General features: G+C 32.5%; 1 protein-coding gene across 4 annotated transcripts in view; it reads left to right on the top strand.

Annotated features, from left to right (window-relative positions):
• The first annotated feature begins 1,342 nt into the window (after positions 1 to 1,342).
• The window catches only part of LOC119076793 (lachesin), an 80,217-nt gene continuing 72,894 nt past the window's right edge, over positions 1,343 to 8,665 (top strand). For all 4 annotated transcript variants that reach the window (XR_005087702.1, XM_037183782.1, XM_037183767.1 and 1 more), the window contains exon 1: positions 1,343 to 1,734. The gene's annotated coding sequence lies outside the window, so the exon portion shown is untranslated. The remainder of the gene's footprint in view (positions 1,735 to 8,665) is intronic.

Below are 8,665 nucleotides of genomic sequence, written 5' to 3'. Positions count from 1 at the left end.
TAAAAAGGAAATCGTAAAGTCACCAGAGAAATTTATTTAATTCTCTTTTTTTGTAAATTCCCGCATCTTCCAGAAACACAGGGACAAAAAAGTAAATTCGACATGTTTTCTGATTTGGGAGTTGCTGTGGATTTTTAGAATCTTTTATGCGAAATGCCCCGTATGATGCCACACAATATTAGTTTAGCAAATAAAAATCTAGAATTTATAAGTATTTCATTCTTGTAGAGAGTGTGGAGAGTGAGCGCCTAACGAAAATTCAGAAAATAACAATCTAGATTTTCATTTGTTGAAAAAAGTTCTTGTGGTATCAATTACAAAACCACATCGAATTTCACGTGCATCTCCCTGTACGTCATTTCTCTTCACATAATCGTTATCTATCCGTAAAAATATGTAACTTTCCCTTTCCCTTTGATGAAAGCTCTGATATTCGTTCCGATATAGGTTAAGACCATGTAATTAAAACAGAATTCTAGTCAATACGCAATAATAGGTATGAATGACTAACCAGCTGTTCCGGTTATAATCTTTTGTCGATACCGACTAAACGACAAGCTCTGACTAGTGCGATCCTATATAGAAAAAACCTGTTCAAAGAAATGAAGTAATAGATTTGAAATTAATATCCTGAAAATATTGAGATCAAATAAAGTCACAGTTGTCTGTGAAAGCTTACCACAAAAGCTCATCAACCAGTGAACACATACACAAAATTTCAAATGTTACAAACGGTACATTAATCCTAATAGTACCTCGTACATGGGGCTATAAATTAGTTGGTCTATAGATGAGAGTTCAATTCGGATTCGAAGTACTGAAGTGCTCGCCGACAAACATGGAAATGTTTCTATTCTGCCGAGAATCTAAATTGGAATTCTTGTTATCCTTGTCACAGAAAATTCATTTCATGAAAATGTGATTATATATGGCAGTTAGTTCACTCATAATATTGGATGTGTAAAGCAATTTACCTTTTAATTGAGATAACGATGTGTTATTAAATGTTGCCAGACGCATTCTGTGTAAAATGAACTCATTATCATCATATCGTAGTACATTTTTACACAGTTGTGGAAATCGTATTCATTTCATATACTAAACAGATACATTCGTTACGAGATTATTTTCTTCTCTTTTCTATCATTCTTCCTTCGTCCAATGTATGTCCCAGTGCGCATGATATTTCCAACGAAATTCTCACTGGAAATTTTCCCCATTTTTCGAATAACATTACCATTAGTGCACACATCCACACCGTCCTATGCATATAATGCCAAAACAACATCCTCGAATTTTCGAATTGCATAATTTCTCTTAGTTGAATTCGTTTCGCACACACCATAACAACTTCATCACAATCTGGTGAACCTCAACGACCAAAAAACATTTTCAGTCTTTCCAGTACTTTATTACAACGCGTCGGGATAACACGCATTTTATCGGTCCGTCGAATTGGGTATATAAAACGAAGATGAAACATTAATATATCAAGAAGTGGATCCTATCTCGATAATATTATAAATGAGTTCACCTGTCACAAATTGACTGGATTATCGGATTATGTTATGCACACAGTGAAAAAAGATTGTTTTAAAAGGAAAACCGAAGGGTGGATGTGGATAAATTTTCGATTACAATATTTTGTTGTTCGTGAATAAATATAATAGAAGAAAAAAGCGAAGAAGAGAAAATTGTGTTAAAAAGAGCATGTTGTGGGTGGTAAATGTTGAGGTGGTTTTCATTGTTGATTTCAGTTTATAATTTTTAATGAACCGCCTTTTTTATTCATGAACTTTTGCTGGAAGAATATTTTTATTATTGCAAAACTACAGCGGTCTCCTTTGAAACGTAAAATGAAGTTGTAAATTAGCTACTTGTAGAAATGAATACTAGACGAAACCTTGCGGCAATTTTCTTGCACTTATTTTCATGTTCTTCTGTTATTGTTAAACACCAACACAATAGCTCAGTAAATAAAACAAAGATTCTTCTGAGCGAATCCTTTTTTTTCCTTTAATTTAATCTCGATACTCATTCCATTCCGGCGTTATGTGTGTGGTACGGCCACATTCTGAAGAAAAAGGTCGTTGATACTTACCAAATAATGAACGTATATATCCATTGACACTTGTTTGTACAAAAGTTTTTGAGGTGAGTGTGCAAATGTTATGAGAATGAAGATTAAATTCGTTTACATATTAGAAATATAGTACGAAATGCTGGTATATATACCCGTAAAATGGATTTCGCTTGTTGAACTTAAAACTTTCAAATAATTGTCATATGATCGGGATGCTTAATATTCATAGACTGAAAATTGAACAGAATAAAAGTTAAATTGATGTATTAGTAAAAGCTCAACTTCTCTATTCAAAGTTCATCTCATACAACGGAGTTTCATTCTTTGTTGATTATTTACGTTGAATAAATATAGATCGCGTTAAACAATTTAACTTATTTATAGCTTAAACTTTTATTCGAAATGTCCATTCTAATTTCGCTTTACCCTAAATATTTTACGATTCTATTTTGAAACGAAAAATTCATATTATACGTCGAAAGTTTTCTCTCTCTTTTTTTTTGCATTACATTAAAAAATTGACGCGAAACAAATGCAATTTTTATCAATTCAAAAGTGAGTGACAATCATATTTGATTAAAAAAAAAAGTTTCACGTATGAAATCACCGACGCTGCGAGCAATTTTTTTCTGGATGTTTCAAGTTGATTGATGTTTGGATGCAAATATTTATTGATATACCTGACATTTTTGATGCCGTAATATATCGAAAGACTATTAAAAACTATATCTCGTTGCTGATAAATTGACACACAAAACTTTAGCAATTACAAGGACTTTCTATCAAAACTTAAAGATTTTTTTTTAAATATTTAATACGGTACCGGTTTCAGTTTAGTTTCCACATGTAAGAAGTTTGAATGACAGCAAATTTGTAAAGTTTCGAAAACATAGGAAATGGGAAAATACTGCACAAACAAACGATTTTTTGCTTCTGCTTTCTTTTCATTTTGCTATTCGCTGGAACCTCAGTTTTCAGTAGTGTTAATGTTCTTTGGAATTTACTTTATTCTAAAGTGAAACAGTTTTACATTTCTTATTAGAAATAAAAGCTATTAAATTTCGTTGGGTAAAGGTTTAATTTGAATAATCATATTGTGCGTCCGAGGAATTGTATGTGAATTTAAGGATTTAAGAAGACTTACATAAAGAACGTCCACGATTCAGTGTTGTCATACATGTTTATAATCGTCGAGTACTTTAAATATACAAAGAATTTTTAAGAACTTTTTGAGCTTTGTCTGGCAACACCGGATCGCGGACACTTTCTTAAAATGTAAGTCCCCTAAGAATACTGTAAAGTAAACTCTACATTCATAAATACAATTGTAATAATTTGGTTATTGTAACGATCAACGCACTTCAAGCATGAGTGCTACGTTAAATAGGGTACTAAAACTTGACAGTGTGTCACACAACTGTTAAACACTGTAAAAATATTTTCATATAAAATAGAGTACTCTCTGCAGCTGACCACTTTGATCACTTTTGCTTGAAGTGCGTTGTAACGATCCATAATAGTGCATTTTAATGTTTGGACCGAAAGTCTTTATAGCTTTCACATAAGGCTATTCATATGTCAAATAAAATATAGACAAACTCTGGGTAATATGGTGCTTGATATAGTAAAATGCATGTTTAAAAAATTGAAATACAAGATTTGAAATAAAGGGATTAAAAGTATTTATGATCGATTGAAGTAATAGCCCCGGTAATAATATTGGTCATTTGCTTGCCGTCTGTAACAGGTTAACAAAAGTAAGTGGTTGCTTACACGGGCTTACACATTGTGTGTTAAAACTTTTTGAACTTTTTTGTTCGTAGTAAAAGTGTGTAAAATTACACACTATGCCTAATAAAAAATGTAAAAAATCGACTTATTGCCAAAAAAAACTGAGGCTTCATTCCAAACGAAGCTTTATGAGCTTAATCCATTTAACTGATAATTAATATTTTTTAATTTCAAATGAGACACTCGAACCTTACTTCGCTCTTTTAATATTTTCTGTACATTACTGCAAGTCTTTTCGAAAGAATAAAGAGAAAATTGAACAATTGGGTAGAGCTAAGAGTAAAAAAGTATCCAAACGCTCAATACATTGAAGAAATCATCATCGTCCGAAGACGAAAAAGTGGAACAAGCCGTTCCAATTCGCAAACAGATTCTTAGCGCATTGTGTGAGTGCTCCTTTTGTGAAAAGCAACGAAAGATAAAAGCGAAGCCACGTTCGACGCTGAATTTGTGATTTGAAAGGAGTAAATTTGGAGCTGCGTTAAATGTGTAATAATTATACACTCTTCAGTCTACGAGTGTGTAATCATTACACATTTTACTCTAAAAAAATGAAAAAGTGTGTAATTGCAAAAAGGTATTATACACACTTTTTCGGAAAGTAAGAGTCTAGGAATTGATAGAAAAAAAGTGTGTAGAAACTCAAAAAGCTTAAAAATGCCCGTGGCGGAACCAGACATCTCACATGATTAAGTGTGAGAATATGAAGTTCTCGCACTTCATTTGTTCTGGCACACCAATTATACTTGTATTTTGTAGGTTTAAACCAGCTTTGTGGTGGCTTTACCACACACCTGAATGTGTTAGCTTAGTATGTTTGGTTAAGAAACGGTACGAAAGTTTACTTTCTTATCGTTGATATTTCGCTAACAGTATATCCATGCATCTGAGATGCTGATGAAATGACATTTTTAATGTTCACAATTTTTTTCTGACCCAAATGTGGGCAGCAACTTAAGTCTAAAGAAAGTCCTTCCCCTTTTATTATCAGGGCGTAAGAGGAATTTATAACTCATATCTCGGAAAATTTTTCCATTTTATGGTTTCTGCAAGTTCCCACTGAATCCTAAATTTTTTTGGATATTTCAGAAATTTTGAATCAGAAGCGACACATTGAATCTAATCTAAGTAACATCAAGTAGGAAAGAGGAGATATGAATTTCTCCTTGAAAACTTGCTTAAGAACTTAAGTGTCCTAAAGTAGTTTACCATTATCACCGAAAATTGTACGAAAAATAATTATTAGTAAAGCTTCACAAAATTAGTTTGAATCAAGGGGGTAATCACTAGTAAATCAGTAAATCAAGTAAATCACGGTAAATCACAAAAAATTTTGAAAAATTTTTGAAAATTTTTTAATTGTCACTGGATTACATTTCGAAGTATCGTGGCCGTAAACATATAGGATAAATTTCATGAACTAATACAAATTGAAGTAAATAGATTCAAATTTAGTAGAAACTTCATTTTTGATTTACTTGATTTACTGTGATTTACTGTGATTTACCGTGATTTACCGTGATTTACTGAGCTAGTAAATCAGTGATTACCCCTCGGTTTGAATGTAGGTGTTTTTCAGCTCATTCGTTTGAAGAAAAAAAAAACAAAAAGACCCATCAAGGCGTGCCGAAATTCGCCGAAATTCAATAGATGGTTTGTCCTTGTAGAAAAGTTTTTCTGTAGTGTTTTGGGGGGACGCAGCCCACTCAATAACTATACCCACAGTCCGTGTGTCACGACTCGAAATAAATAAGCCAATAGACTTTTATTGAGTTGGCTGCGTCCTTTGAATAAAATAGCTATTTCCGTTCTTTTATCCGCTGTTCAGCTACTTGTTAGTCAAATAGCCATTGCAAATCGATGAAAACTCTGGAAATGTGTCTGTTGCTAGGAAAGACTTATCTATATGATTTCCAATCGTGACATTACACCATGACAGGTATTCATGAAACATGCCTTTATTGGCTAATGTTCCCCGAAATCGAATTAAATATATCTAAAAAAATTATTACCACTTTATAATAGCTTCCATGCAATGGTTTATAGTATGCAGAGGGGAAAACAACAAAGGGAAAATGAGTATATCAACTCAAATAAAGGGGGATAACTTTAAGCCGTATATAATCAGTTATAATTTCATATAATTACACAACAAAGGTTGATTTATTATCCATATCATATCTATTAAGTGAAACATTTACCTATAGATCCCTCCTGAACGATTAATTTTTCCCTCTAAATTTAATCTTCAGTTTATTAGTAAGGTTTTTGGACTACTTTTACCCATTAGACATAAAATTAGAAAAGATGCTCGTAAAATAGTCACATGACGCAATACTTAGGAATTTTTATTCTGAAATTTCCAAAAAATTCGGAAAAGTTTCTAAAAATTCAGAATAAAATTCTGAATTTCTTTTCGGTTTGTCAAAATTACTTAGAATTTTTTTTGGAATTTTCAGAGTTAACAACTAACCAGATTTGCTTATTTGCTCATTTAATATGGCTAATCGTAGTCAAATAAAAACTTCACAATTACCCCAACTCAATTCGAGTATGTGCTATAAAAACTGTGAAATGAGATTAGTTCAGGTGATTATCATATATACATTCAATTTTATTACAAAAACCAATCTAAAACTGCTCTTTATTTCGCATGAAATGTTTCCAGCTAAGTTTGGAACTAAAAACTTTCAACATAAAACATTTCATTTCAATATTCCAATTCAATTCAATAAATTTAAGCGTTGCTCATTAAATACACAATGCAAAAGATATTAAACTTTTAATGGAGAAATAATGGAAACTTCCTATGAACGATAACAGTGTGTAGTTAAATGATGCACGGAGAGAGTTATTTTAACGAATTTTTAATTAAAGTCGAGATTTCGCTTCGTCTTACTATCTTAAAATTTGTGTATATAAAATTAATGGAAATTTAAAATTTATAGGACTGAGTTCTGTTTTGCATTTGCACAGAATCCAGAATTGAATAAGCATAATCTTATATAGATACAGACAGACTGACAGACATATACATTAACTTTGTCGGAGAATAAATTTTCCGAAGTAACTTAAAATTTTAATAAATAATTTTGATTAATTAGAAACTGACTAGATGTGAAACTGAAAAACAAAATGACCACAGATAGAAAGAATTTTTAATTTTTCGATTTTTAAAATCCACTTCACGTATGCTCATAGAGTTAGTTATTTTACTATTTTCTCCAACCAAGAATTTTGTCAATTCTGGGCCTAGATCACCGATGTATACCGATTTCTTGCCTAATACACCTCCACATCCTCTAAAGAACTGTACATTCTACTACATATGAATAACCCTTAAAAGCACCGTTAAAACCTCTTCACACAAACACTCATTCTCTAGTTACTTCTGCTCTCTCAGCTCACATATATCTACATCTCGAATTTTAAATAAATCATTTTCGACTCTTTTAATTTAAAACACTATAGTGTGATTGTAACCCTTGCCTTCGAGTCGGGCTGCAACCCTGACACTTGGTAAAAATGAAGGACGCAATCTAATACTTATTCATCCGTGCGGTGTGAATAATCTATTTTCCCCAGAAATAAGGAAATGACGTTTTGTTGAAGATGTGAGTGATGACAATAAAGTTTCTATTATCTCACAGCTACCTACTCAAAAAAAGAGAGCAGTTTGAAAATACGAATTTTCTCAACCGAACTGTCACTTTGTTCCTGTTGTGAAAAATTGTGCAACAAAATGATGTGATTGTTTCATGGATAAAAACGGTCATTTACCCCTCGTAAATAAGTGCCTAAGTGTTTTCCGAAGATATGTCCAGACATTTAAACACTACACTGGTCTGTGATACGTCAAATGAATTAGTATGTTGTGTTACAAGTATTGTAATGTTGATTTTTTCAGCACTAGACCCAAGTTTTCCTTACGAGCGGAGCGAGTAAGGAAAATTGGGTCGTGTGCTGAAAAAATCTCATTACAATACGTGTAACACATCATGCTTTGTGCCAACCGAGAATTGAAATAGACACGAGCACAAAAAATCATAATTTTCATTGTAAACAATCACTCTTCAAATTTGATCGATCGCATTGCTTTGCATTTTCTCAAACGAATGCTGTAACAACTCATACAAATTCCATATCAACACTGCTTTGAATGTTGTAATATCACATCAAACGGGTGCTGAAATAAGTCACTTTACAACACTAAAATGAGTGCTGAAAAGAGTCGTATTTCAATTCTCGGTGGCACAATAGTATGTTGTATTACAAGTATTGAAATGTTGATTTTTTCAGCACTAGACCCAAGTTTTCCTTACGAGCGGAGCGAGTAAGGAAAATTGGGTCGTGTGCTGAAAAAATCAACATTTCAATACTTGTAATACAACATACTATTGTGCCACCGAGAATTGAAATAGACAAATGCCCAAAAAAATCATAATTTTCATGGTAAACAATCACTCTTCAAATTTGATCGATCACATTGCTTTGCATTTTCTAAAACGAATGTTGTAATAACTCATACAAATTCCATAACAACACTGCTTTGAGTGTTGAAATATCCCATCAAACGGGTATTTGAGATTTTTTCAGCACACGACCCAATTTTCCTTACTCGCTCCGCTCGTACGGAAAACTTGGGTCTAGTGCTGAAAAAATCAACATTACAATACTTGTAACACAACATACTATTACAATACCGATCGACAAAAAATCGGATAGATAGAAATCGGATGACCGACTTGTGAGTTTGACCTCTTGGTGTAAACCAGGTGGAGGGCTCCAAGC

Source organism: Bradysia coprophila, chromosome III (assembly GCF_014529535.1).
Source record: "Bradysia coprophila strain Holo2 chromosome III, BU_Bcop_v1, whole genome shotgun sequence".
NCBI classification, from domain to species: domain Eukaryota; kingdom Metazoa; phylum Arthropoda; class Insecta; order Diptera; family Sciaridae; genus Bradysia; species Bradysia coprophila.
The sequence above is the reverse complement of the archived record's forward strand: the minus strand, read 5'-3'. Positions and strand labels throughout refer to the sequence as shown.